The 13,400-nt window shown below is 43.1% G+C and overlaps 1 protein-coding gene across 3 annotated transcripts in view; it reads left to right on the forward strand.

Annotated features, from left to right (window-relative positions):
* Window positions 1-13,400, forward strand: part of MYLK (myosin light chain kinase) — a 267,670-nt gene that overhangs the window by 56,441 nt on the left and 197,829 nt on the right. Inside the window, exon 2 of one of the 3 annotated variants that reach the window (XM_059920960.1) lies at window positions 2,236-2,324. The exons of the other annotated variants lie outside the window; for them this stretch is intronic. The gene's annotated coding sequence lies outside the window, so the exon portion shown is untranslated. The remainder of the gene's footprint in view (window positions 1-2,235; window positions 2,325-13,400) is intronic. 3 annotated transcript variants of the gene reach the window in all.

Consider the following 13,400-nt stretch of genomic DNA (forward strand, 5'->3'; position numbering starts at 1 on the left):
TATTCTGTTTTCTACCCCATCTCACCCTCCCTCAGATTTCTTAAATTCCGAAGTTCTGTGTGGCACTGGAAATTATCTGTCTGTGGAATGTCCATACTTTAGGAAAGTCCCTGAACTCGTGTGTTTATTCCCTAGTTCCATTCCCCTCAACTCATCGTGGCCATTTGTGGTTGAATTCTGGCATGTGCCCATCATTGAACAAACCTGGATTTGGTAGGAGCATTTTGCCCTGTTTCTATCACTGACGTAAATGAAATCCTATCAGTTTCTATCATTGACATGTGGAGAGGGAAGAGAAAGTCTGGCCAGTTTGTTTTTTTCTTCCTTCATATACAAATTTAATTTTCCCTGTTATATCTTTAACATTTCTGGCCCGTCAAATGTATCTTCAATTTCAGTTTGGTTCTCTGGGCTGTGACCTTTCACCTGGTTTAATGTTGACACAGTCACCTATTAGCTGGTTTATTTAGCACCCAATTGATGCTATTGTTTTTTGTTTTTTGTTTTTTTTTAAGTTCTTTTTTTTTAAAATTTATTTTTAATTAATTAATTTATTTATGGCTGCGTTGGGTCTTTGTTGCTGCGCACAGGTTTTCTCTAGTTGCGGCGAGTGGAGGTTACTCTTCTTAGTGGTGCGCGGGCTTCTCGTTGCGGTGACTTCTCTTGTTGTGGAGCACGGGCTCTAGGCGCACGGGCTTCAGTAGTTGTGGTTGATGCGGGCTCAGTAGTTGTGGCTTGTGGGCTCTAGAGCACAGGCTCAGTAGTTGTGGCACACGGGCTGAGTTGCTCCACAGCATGTGGGATCTTCCCGGACCAGGGCTTGAACCAGCGTCCCCTGCATTGGCAGGTGGATTCTTTACCACTGCGCCACCAGGGAAGTCCCAGATGCTATTGTTATTGCTACAACTAGGTCACATTTATTGAGGGCTTCTGGTGTGCCAAGGACTGTGCGGAGGGCTTCCATCTTCAAGCCTCTTCAAGCAAGTACTGTTACAATCCTGCCCATTTTACAAGTGAGGACACAGGCTGAGAGGTGAAAGCATTTGCTGAAGGTCCTACAGCAGAGCTGGGATTGGAAGCCAGGCACCGTGGCCCCAGAGTTGGTTGATTTCATGCCCTTTTAAAAACTGCCCACAGGCCCTCTGCTGGGCACACAAGTGTCCCCACTAATGCTCCAGAGAGTGTCAGTGTCTTTATAAAACCCTGTCCCCAGCAAGTGTTTAATAAGAAGTGACTGTGCAGGACACCACCATGGAGATACAACGATGTCCAAACCTGAGCCCTTCCCCCCACCCTCCAGGGCGCTGCGGAGACAGAGCCTCCACAGTCAGAGCAAGGGCGCTGTTTCAGGGCCGTCTTGGCCTGGTGATAGTGATCCTGTAAGCTAGAGACGCCTGGGGGCACTCCCCTGGGCCGTGCTACTTGTGGTGGCCCCCCACAGACATTTTTCCACCTGGAGCCAATGTTGTGGCTGGACCGACCCTTGTGGTTCTTATTAAGACTGCAAGACGCAGCTCAGTAACAACCATCAGGGAACTTAGAAAAGACAAGGCTTATTGCTCGCAGGTCCCTGAGGGTGCAAGGCCTCCCCAGGGCCACACAGCGAGGGGTGGGGGAAGAGAGGGAGAGAGAGCACGAGATCGAGCAGACCTGGGGTTCTGTCTTTATTGGAGTCGAGGGTTGGAGGACCTAGGGTTTCAAGTGTTCACTCTTTATTGGTGAATTTAAAGCATAAAAGCAGGAATTAAAGCACAGGAAGGGAAAAACCATTGAACGGTCAGTTATCTAGGTCACCAGAGCTCTCTCTAAAAAAGGGGAACCTCATGGCTGGGGTGGCCTGGCTCTTTATCTAGTCCTGTAGCTGGCAGTGCGTTTATTCGAAATGGCTGTCTTTGAAGTGGAGGCCTCAGCAATCAAAAGCTACCTGTCAGGCACTTATATCACAATCAGAAAAGCTAGTTGTCAGGCACCTTTGTCTCTTGTGTTTGCTGCTCTGTCTCTAGGGTCTAGAATAGCAACTGGCAGGTAGTGAGCTGTCAAAACATATGCGATAAATAAACGAACTACTAATTAAACAAAGCCACGGACAATTTTACAAATAAATGAAAGAATACATTAATTCCAAGAAAGTATGAAGGACATACACTGAGATTAAAGGATGGCCTTTTAAACTATGTGCAATGAGCTTTATGAAAAATTCCACGTATTGTCCTCATTTTCTGTATTTTATCACAGATTGGAAAGTTTGTCCGAGTCTGTGCTCAGAACCTGTGTCATAAATCCTGCTGGGAAGGCCTTAGAGAAGAGGATACCTTGAGGTTAAGGTAGGACTCAGCTGGGTAGAAAAGGCTCAGAGGCATCCGGGGCTGCCCCCACTGGCAGGATTACAGTGGAGAGAGAGCAGAGGCCCCATGTTTTGCTTGATAACAATAGTTGTTTTGAACTTCATGACTCCTTGGGGTGGGATCCTTCCCTGTCTTGCTCAATACCTGCCTTATTTCCCAAGTCTTGCCTCACTTGGTCAGATATCAAAGTGCACATCCCTTCAAACTGTACAGGAATCCCTGGACCTGGCTCATACCTGGGCCCTGGCACCAGATCAAGGAGCTCAAGATCAAACTGGGGCTGAGGAAGGAGAGCAAAATATTTGGGGAGCCATGAGTCACCCCAGGTAGTACATTGACAGAAATTAAGAGGACCTAGATTTGAGAGCCATAAAAATTTCAAGCACTTTGACTTAGTAATCGAAATTCTTGAAATATATCTTGAGTAGATATAATCTAGAGTGAAGGAGAAGTTATGTTCATGAAATTGTGACTTGTGATGTTGTTTGTTTTAGTGAAATTGGAAACAACCTAAATGGTAAATAACAGGGACATGATTGAGTAAATGATGGTTCATCCACTTGACAGAATGTTACAAAGTTATTAAAAATGAGACTTAGGAAGAGTGTTCTGTAACCAGGAAAAATATTGTGGTTTAGCCTGAACAAAAGTATGAAGATGAAAGCAATGATAGTGTGTATGTATAATTTTGTTTTAAAAAGTACATATATAGAAAAATACTGGAAAAATATATTAAAAACGACAGTATTTATGTTAGGAAAAAAGTCATTTGCAATCATACTTACAATCAGACTTTCAGCAAATATTATTTATTTATGAACAATGACAAAAGTGGATGGAACAAAGGAACTAGAGTGAGTTTAAAGTTCATGCAAAAAGTCAGCAAACAGTGTAGAAAAGGGAACCCTCCTACACTGTTGGTGAGAATGTAAATTGGTGCAGCCACTATGGAGAACAGTATGGAGGTTCCTTAAAAACCTAAACATAGAGCTGACATATGATCCAGCAATCCCACTCTTGGGCATATATCCAGAAAAGACAAAAACTCTAATTCGAAAAGATACATGCACCCCAGTGTTCATAGCAGCACAATTTACAATAGCCAAGACATGGAAACAACCCAAGTGGCCATCAACAGGTGACTGGTTAAAGAAAATGTGGTATATATATAGTGGAACATTAGTCAACCATAAAAAAGAATGAAATATTGCCATTTGCAGCAATATGGATGGACCTAGAGAATATCATACTAAATGAAGTAAGTCAGACAGAGAAAGACAAATATTATGCGATATCACTTACATGTGGAATCTAAAAAATAATACAAATGAATCTATATATAAGACAGTATAAAGACAAAAACAGACTCACAGATACAGAAAACAAACTTATGGTTACCAAAGGGGAGGAGGGATAAATTAGGAGTATGGGATTAACACATACAAACTACTGTACCTAAAATAGATAAGCAGCAAGGATTACTGTATAGCACAGGGAACTATATTCAATATCTTATAATAACCTATAATGGAAAGTAATCTGAAAAAATATATATATAACTGAATCACTTTGCTGTACACCTGAAACTAACACAGTATTGTAAATCAACTATAGTTCAAAAAAGCAAGTCAGAAACTAAGACACTGGTGGTCTAGAAAAGGAGCGAGGACAGATATGAGAACATGTCCAAATATAACCCAGTGCGTGAAATAACATAACAGTTTCCTGGACTGAGGGCATGTGAAGTACAAGCTTGGCCAGAACAGAGTGAACGTGGCCAGGGTAAACATCCTTGAAGTCATGTGTCACATCCAGACTTAGGGAGGTGGTGGGAGTGATTAGGGTGGTCACACACATCCTATTTCCCCTGAACAGTCCCGGCATAAGTGTTAGCAGTCCCTCTCTTCACTCTCAGAAGAGTCCTGGTTTGGGTAATATGTCATGTGGTCACCCTAGTTATTGAAAAGGAAGGAGGAGGACAGTCTAGGTTGATGGTAATTGCTCTGCTGGTTGCCTCTAGTGCATAAGAGCTGGTGAGTTAAGATTCCCTGATGCTGAGGCAGGCCCAGGCCTGATGGAGAAGTGGCCCATTTGAATATAGCTCTGCTTCCTGATTAGTTGTAGGATAATCACAGTGGTTATTCCTAAGCTGCCGTAGCATGTAGCTAGAATTCATATTTCACTCTGACCCAGGAGCTCCTCTTCCATTTCCATCCTTCCTTACCTATCCCACAAATTGAGTGCATGACCATTAAATTTTTCATTGAGCAGAAGAGTATCTACAGTGAGAAGAGATAATTTGCCAGCTGAGCCGTCCTCCTATTTGTGTACCTGGGAGCAGTTCTCCCTAGAAAAGTTCTTGACTTTTAATAGAAAAGCCTATATATGGCTAGTGCAGAAATACATTGAAATGGTAGAAAATAACTTGAAGCAAACAAGAACTCGGCCTGGGTGGGCTCTGTTTCTTTCTTGGTGTCTACCCCGTGTTCCATTGGCTCTGTCAAGGCTGCCTTACTGGGAACCCCCTTTCAGAGCAGAGCACCAAGCTGACCATCTGTGATGCAGCCTGGGAGCCTAGCTTTAGGTTCAGCTTGCAAGAAAAGTGCAATTGTGGAGGAGGCCCCTCCCCTGTGCCCACAGGAGGATTGGTCTGACCCCGAGCGCCCAGAGATGCCCAGCTGGACATCGCGGGGCTCGGGGAGCGGACTCAAGGGACGTCCTTTAGGCAGCATCTCCTCACGGTCTCAGCTCAGAGGGGCTTCCGGTCAATGGGGAAGCCGTACAGATGCAGCTCACTGTGCACACGAACAGGCAGAGAAATGCTTCAGGGATTGCAGAAGTGAAGAGATAGCTCGATCTTTCGTAGATGGTTTGTCCTGTTGTTTGGTTGAGCATTGCAGGCGGCAAATGTGGGGATAAGCTAGCTCTCTTTGGCTTTTCCGGGGCTTAAGCAAGAAATTACCTTCTGGCACCTGGATATTATTTTATTTTTCTAGTTAAGAGGTGCGGGAAGAGGGTGGTGGGGGGAGCATTGTCTCAACTAAGAGAGAGACTTGCCAGGAACCTGCAAAGATCAGCTGAGAGAGGGGACACCCAAGCAAGTATGCACTTGTGCCAAATTGCAGCTTCCCAGAAGCTCACTTTGGCCTAGAGACCAAGAGGAACAAAGCCATCGGGGAGATGGAACCAAGCCCCAGCTAACAGGTGTGAGGGGGAGCAGAGTTCTTCAGTATAAATAATTTCCCCCCATCAAAGACTGGACTCTAGGAAGTCCCAGGGGACTGCCTTCTCTCAGAAAAATCCCGAATTGAGTAATCATAAAAAACCAGAGTGAGAGTAAAACTGATTCTTACTTCAAGCATGAATCAGAAATTATTTCATTAGAATAATTAGAAGTGCCTTATTAATTTAATAGGTCTATTTGGTGTGGATAAGCACATTTAGTAGTCCTTTTTTGGCCTAATCTACCACACCTGGAGAGGCCTAGTTGGTTGGCTGCTATGTACACGGGATGGAAGCTTACCCAAATTGCCCTGGAGAAAATATTCTAACAACTAGGATGGCCATTTCAAAGCTTTGCAATGATGGTAAACAACGTACTGCCCTTCAGAGTCCTGTACCCATCTTATTACTGCGGGGGAGAGAGAACACTTAACACCCAATAAATGCTGGGCCCATGCTCCGCTCTAGGCAAATGCTAAGAAACGAACTGCTGATTTGTGTTGGCTGAGTGTCCCGAGCAGGGTGCCGAACTGTGGGGTTCAGGAGTGGGAAACATGAAGGGTTTACCAAGTCCCGTGAACAGGCCAGGGCCCACCAGCTGTTTTATTTCCAATCCCACTTTCCTGGCCCCTGTGGTTATATTGTTCTCCTTTGTTGATCTGGTCTCCCCAATAGGATTCCAAGTCCCCTGTCTTCAAGGTCTGTGCTCCCCTGGCCAGGTGTGAGCCCAGCTGACACATGGGGTAGCCCTTGATCTTCCTGCCGGCCCCCTGTTTCCAAGAGAAGATTGGAGGGACAGGGGCCCTTTCCTCCCCTCTGGGGCCAGTTGAGCTGACACCTGTGAGCTCGGTCCTCTCTCCGGAGGGTCAGTCGCACTTGGCCGTGTTCCCGCTGATGCACCGTGCTCTCCGTTGCCCATCAGTTTTCTCCATGCCCTTTCCTCCGGGTTCCCAGGGGTCACCATTTTCTTTCTCAACAGCGCCCCTCCGGAGCAGGTTTGGGGTGGGAGAGGAGAAGGGACACATGTTAGCCTTGTCAGTATCTTCAGTGACGCCTGAGGAGGAAGGGAGGGAGACATGATTGGTGGGAAAAGTCCTTACAGGAGAAAATGCGTCACTCTCTGTTATCGTCCATTGTTGCAGATGGTAAGAACTGGATGTTCTCGGCAACATCCCTAATTGCCTGCCGAGACAGAGAAGCAGAGGGCGTCCTTTGGGAGGCAGGAAGGGAGGCAGGCAGGTGTGGTGTGGAAGGGCCTTGAGCCGCAGCCCAGCGTGAGGGGACAGCAGGACAGCCGAGGGCCTGCACACCTGGTGCTTGAGTGGCTTCTCCTGCCTATTCAAGGAGCATGAAAGGGAAGGTGAGAGGCGGGGGCCTGCCCACCCCCAGCCAACATCCTGGGTCCCGGAGGAGCCTGTCTAGAAGAGATGTGAGGGGCTCCCCAGTCAGCAGCTGCGGGGGGAGCCGGGACAGGCTTAGAACATCAGGTAGGGCTTGTGTGAACCTCGAGTTGCTCAGCTTTAAAGAGTCACAGCTGGAGGCGAGACTCTAGAACTTGCAACATGCTCAGGAGCTGCAACAGTGTGGGTGGGAGCTGAGGGGCTGGGCTGGGCTGGGGAGGAAGCAAGCAGGCGGCCGAGAGCTGCCTTTGTCTACTCTCGGGTGGGGCTCTTCCCCAGCAGGCTGATGGCTCCTGATGTCCAGAGGCCTCCTCAAGGCCAAAGTGAGGAGTGCTGACCCTTCCAAAGCTGCTCCCTGAGTCTCGACTTTCTCTAACTCCTGTCTCTTCACCCCCTGATGTTCTGCTCCCTTCCTCCCAACACACAGAGCCCCATGGGGTCCGTGACAGAGCTGGTAAACACACAGTGATGGGTATGCGGACAGACTGTGTGTTCTGACCTTTCAGCCGGGGTTCTTCCTGCCCTGCTGGGAGCATGGTGTTGATAAACCTGGCTTGATTGGCTCAGGCGATCAACATGGATACCACAGATAATGTAAATATTCTAAGTAGTCACAACAGAGTCGCATCTTTTCAGCATGCTTTTGTCCAGATGTGGAGTAGGCTTTTTAGACAACACCAGGGACCTAAGAAGTTGGGATCTGGAAGAAGATTCTTATAGATGTGAACCACAGGAATGAATGAACTTCTGGAATTTCCTTGCTGAGAAGGGCGTGCGTGCTTGTGGCTGTGGCTTTTGGCTACTGTGTATACATTCTGATTTCTGGCATACAGGGCTTAGCTAATGACTAGCAGGCTGGTTGATCGGTTCAGAACCAGGAGTGACTGGCAATTGTCAAACGAGTTCCCTTAGCACGCCCCCCCCCCCCATCCAGCCCCCTGGTGGGAGGTTAAGGGTAGCTTGTCAGAGCTGCTGTCTGCAGACCAAAGTGAATGAGGCCCCTGCAGGTGCTCAGGCTCACAAAGGCTGACACAATGTGCAAGTCAGGTTATAACTGGTACATCCAGGAAGGATGTTAGAGGTCTTCTAACCCCAGAGACGTTAGGATACTCCCCCAGAGCCCACTGTTAGCAGATGCTGTCTCTAAAATTCGGTGGCTCTGGCCTTAAGTTGGGCTCTTCTCTCTGAGCCTCAGTTTTCTTATTGATAGGCTGAGGGTAAGCTAAGGCCCCCTTGTGTTCTGGGGCTGTGCATAATAATCTAGGACAAGACACCAGCACCCTGGACTCCGACCCACTCCCAGCTCCTCCCTCTTGCATCACTAACAGTGTGACATTTTCACCAAGGCTCTGAACCTTGGAGTCAAAGGCCTGGGTTCAAATCCAGCTGATAAGAAGCAGCTGTCATTGTTAGCTCTGGGATTTGGGATATATTGCTCAACTTCTGAGTCTTCTTTTCATCTTTAAACTGAAAATCATACCTCTTATAGAGTTGCTTTGAAAATGAAAGTTAACTTAAGTAAAACTCTCAGTAGAGTACCTGGCTCCTGGTAAGCATAAGCATTCAGTAAATGGATTATTTTTATTAGTAATAGTAGATACTGTGGTTCACGGTCACTTCACTTGGCTGGACCTGAGGTTTCCTTTCTGTGATACAGGATTTGGGTGGGAGTAGTGCTTCTCCGACTCTGCCATCCCCAAGGAAGTGGAGAAAGAACTAGTATTCTGAGGGTAGGGGCTTGAGGTGTAGCCTGAAGCAGCTTGCAGAAAGCATCACATTTCTTTGAAGTCTTAGGGTAATTTGTAAAATCAACTTATAGTTGTCATTTGGTACGACAATGTGAACACATTGGTTCTCATATAGAAATGCTTCCCCCAGATCTTTGAGTATAGTTGATGTTCCAGGAATGAGTTGCTCTACTCCGGGGTTGGGGGTGTGATGGCATCATTTCTTTTTTTTTTTTTTTTTTCCTGTGGACTTTGCCTTTTTTTTTTTTTTTTTAACATCTTTACTGGAGTATAATTGCTTTATAATGTTGTGTTAGTTTCTGCTGTATAACAAAGTGAATCAGCTATACATATACATATATCCCCATATCCCCTCCCTCTTGCGTCTCCCTCCTACCCTCCCTATGCCACCCCTCTAGGTGGTCACAAAGCACTGAGCTGATCTCCCTGTGCTATGCGGCTGCTTCCCACTAGCTATCTATTTTACATTTGGTAGTGTATATATGTCAATGCTACTCTCTCACTTCATCCCAGCTTACCCTTCCCCCTCCCTGTGTCCTCAAGTCCATTCCCTACATCTGTGTCTTTATTCCTGTCCTGCCCCTAGGTTCGTCAGAACCATTTTTTTTTTTTTTAGATTCCATATATATGTGTTAACATACAGTATTTGTTTTTCTCTTTCTGACTTACTTCACTCTGTATGACAGACTCTAGTCCATCCACCTCCCTACAAATAACTCAGTTACATTTCTTTTTAATGGCCGAATAATATTCCATTGTATATATGTGCCACATCTTCTTTATCCATTCATCTGTCGATAGACCCTTAGTTTGCTTCCATGTCCTGGCTATTGTAAATAGTGCTGCAGTGAACATTGTGGTACATGTCTCCTTTTGGATTATGGTATTCTCAGGGTATATGCCTGGTAGTGGGATTGCTGGGTCATATGGTAGTTCTACTTTTAGTTTTTTAAGGAACCTCCATACTGTTCTCCATAGTGGCTGTATCAATTTACATTCCCACCAACAGTGCAAGAGGGTTCCCTTTTCTCCACACCCTCTCCAGCATTTATTGTTTGTAGATTTTTTGATAATGGCCATTCTGACCCATGTGAGGTGATACCTCATTGTAGTTTAGATTTGCATTTCTCTAATGATTCGTGATGTTGAGCATCCTTTCATGTGTTTGTTGGCAATCTGTACATCTTCTTTGGAGAAATGTCTATTTAGGTCTTCTGCCCATTTTTGGATTGGGTTGTTTGTTTTTTGATATTCAGCTGCATGAGCTGCTTGTATATTTTGGAGATTAATCCGTTGTCAGTTGCTTCATTTGCAAATATTTTCTCTCATTCTGAGGGTTGTCTTTTTGTCTTGTTTATGGTTTACTTTGCTGTACAAAAGCTTTTAAGTTTCATTAGGTCCCATTTGTTTATTTTTGTTTTTATTTCCATTTCTCTAGGAGGTGGGTCAAAAAGGATCTTGCTGTGATTTATGTCATAGAGTGTGCTACCTATGTTGTCCTCTAAGAGTTTTATAGTGTCTGGCCTTTCATTTAAGTCTTTAATCCATATTGAGTTTATTTTTGTGGATGGTGTTAGGAAGTGTTCTAATTTCCTTCTTTTTTTTTTAATAGATCTTTATTGGAGTATAATTGCTTCACAATACTGCGTTAGTTTCTGTTGTACACCAAAGAGTCTGTCTTTTCTCCATTGTATATTCTTGCTTCCTTTATCAAAGATGAGGTGACCATGTGTGTGGGTTTATCTCTGGGCTTTCTATCCTGTTCCATTGATCTATATTTCTGTTTTTGTGCCAGTACCATACTGTCTTGATTACTGTAGCTTTGTAGTATAGTCTGGAGTCCGGGAGCCTGATTCCTCCAGCTCCATTTTTCTTTCTCAAGATTGCTTTGGCTATTTAGGGTTTTTTGTGTTTCCATACAAATTGTGAATTTTTTTGTTCTAGTTCTGTGAAAAATGCCATTGGTAGTTTGATAGGGATTGCATTGAATCTGTAGATTGCTTTGGGTAGTAGAGTCATTTTCACAATGTTGATTCTTCCAATCCAAGAACATGGTATATCTCTCCATCTGTTTGTATCGTCTTTAATTTCTTTCATCAGTGTCTTATAGTTTTCTGCATACAGGTCTTTTGTCTCCTTAGCTAGGTTTATTCCTAGGTATTTTATTCTTTTGTTGCAGTGGTAAATGGGAGTGTTTCCTTAATTTCTTTTTCAGACTTTTTTGTCGTTAGTGTATAGGAATGCAAGAGATTTCTGTGCATTAATTTTCTATCCTGCTACTTTACCAAATTCATTGATTAGCTCTAGTAGTTTTCTGGTGGCATCTTTAGGATTCTCTATGTATAGTATCATGTCATCTGCAAACAGTGACAGTTTTACTTCTTCTTTTCCGATTTGGATTCCTTTTATTTCTTTTTCTTCTCTGATTGCTGTGGCTAAAACTTCCAAAACTATGTTGAATAATAGTGGTGAGAGTGGGCAACCTTGTCTTCTTCCTGATTTTAGAGGAAATGGTTTCAGTTTTTCACCATTGAGAACGATGTTGGTTGTGGATTTATCATATATGGCCTTTATTATGTTGAGGTAGTTTCCCTCTATGCCTACTTTCTGGAGAGTTTTTATCATGAATGGGTGTTGAATTTTGTCGAAAGCTTTTTCTGCATCAATTGAGATCATCGTATGGTTTTTATCCTTCAGTTTGTTAATATGGTGTATCACATTGATTGATCTGCATATATTGAAGAATCCTTGCATTCCTGGGAAAAACCCCACTTGATCAAGGTGTATGATCCTTTTAATGTGCTGTTGGATTCTGTTTGCTAATATTTTGTTGAGGATTTTTGCAGTTATATTCATCAGTGATATTGGCCTGTAGTTTTCTTTCTTTGTGACATCTTTGTCTGGTTTTGGTATCATGGTGTTGGTGGCCTCATAGAATGAGTTTGGGAGTGTTCCTCCCTCTGCTATATTTTGCAAGAGTTTGAGAAGGATAGGTGTTAGTTCTTCTGTAAATGTTTGATAGAATTCGCCTGTGAAGCCATCTGGTCCTGGGCTTTTGTTTGTTGGAAGATTTTTAATCACAGTTTCAATTTCTGTGCTTGTGATTGGTCTGTTTATATTTTCTATTTCTTCCTGGTTCAGTCTCGGAAGGTTGTGCTTTTCTAAGAATTTGTCCATTTCTTCCAGGTTGCCCATTTTATTGGCATATAGTTGCTTGTAGTAATTTCTCATGATCCTTTGTATTTCTGCAGTGTCAGTTGTTACTTCTCCTTTTTCATTTCTAATTCTGTTGATTTGAATCTTCTCCCTTTTTTTCTTGATGAGTCTGGCTAATGGTTTATCAATTTTATCTTCTCAAAGAAGCAGCTTTTAGTTTTATGGATCTTTGCTATTGTTTCCTTCATTTCTTTTTCATTTATTTCTGATCTCATCTTTATGATTTCTTTCCTTCTGCTAACTTTTGGGGTTTTTTTGTTCTTCTTTCTCTAATTGCTTTAGGTGTAAAGTTAGGTTGTTTATTTGAGATTTTTCTTGTTTCTTTAGGTAGGATTGTATTGCTATATGCTTCCCTCTTACAACTGCTTTTGCTGCATCCCATAGGTTTTGGGTTGTCATGTTTTCATTGTCATTTGTTTCTATGTATTTTTTTACTTCCTGTTTGATTTCTTCAGTGATCTCTTGGTTATTTAGTACTGTATCATTTAGCCTCCATGTGTTTGTATTTTTTACAGCTTTTTTCCTGTAATTGGTATCTAGTCTCATAGCATTGTTTTCGGAAAAGATACTTGATACGATTTCAATTTTCTTAAGTTTACTGAGGCTTGATTTGTGACCCAAGATATGATCTATCCTGGAGAATGTTCCATGAGCACTTGAGAAGAAAGTGTATTCTGTTGTTTTTGGATGGAATGTCCTATAAATATCAATTAAGTCCATCTGGTCTAATGTATCATTTAAAGCTTGTGTTTCCTTATTTTCACTTTGGATGGTCTGTCCATTGGTGAAAGTGGGGTGTTAAAGTCCCCTACTATTATTATGTTACTGTCAATTTCCCGTTTTATGGCTGTTAACATTTGCCTTATGTATTGAGGTGCTCCTATGTTGGGTGCATAAATATTTACGATGGTTATAACTTCTTCTTGGATCGATCCCTTGATCATTATGTAGTGTCCTTCTTTGTCTCTTGTAATAGTCTTTATTTTAAAGTCTATTTTGTCTGATATGAGAATTGCTACTCCAGCTTTCTTTTGATTTCCATTTGCCTGGAATATCTTTTCCCATCCCCTCACTTTCAGTCTGTATGTGTCCCTAGGTCTGAAGTGGGTCTCTTGTAGACAGCATATATACAGGTCTTGTTTTTGTATCCATTCAGCCAGTCTGTGTCTTTTGGTTGGAGCATTTAATGCATTTACTTTTAAGGTAATTATCGATAGTATGTTCCCATTACCATTTGCTTAATTGTTTTTGGTTTGTTATTGTAGGTCTTTTCCTTCTCTTGTGTTTCCTGCCTAGAGAAGTTCCTTTAGCATTTGTTGTAAAGCTGGTTTGGTGGTGCTCAATTCTCTTAACTTTTGCTTGTCTGTAAAGGTTTTAATTTCTCCATCTAATCTGAATGAGATCCTTGCCAGGTAGAGTAATCTTGTTTGTAGGTTTTTCCTTATCATCACTTTAAATATGTCCTGCCA

The sequence above is a fragment of the Balaenoptera ricei genome, chromosome 4 (assembly GCF_028023285.1).
Source record: "Balaenoptera ricei isolate mBalRic1 chromosome 4, mBalRic1.hap2, whole genome shotgun sequence".
Lineage (NCBI taxonomy): Eukaryota > Metazoa > Chordata > Mammalia > Artiodactyla > Balaenopteridae > Balaenoptera > Balaenoptera ricei.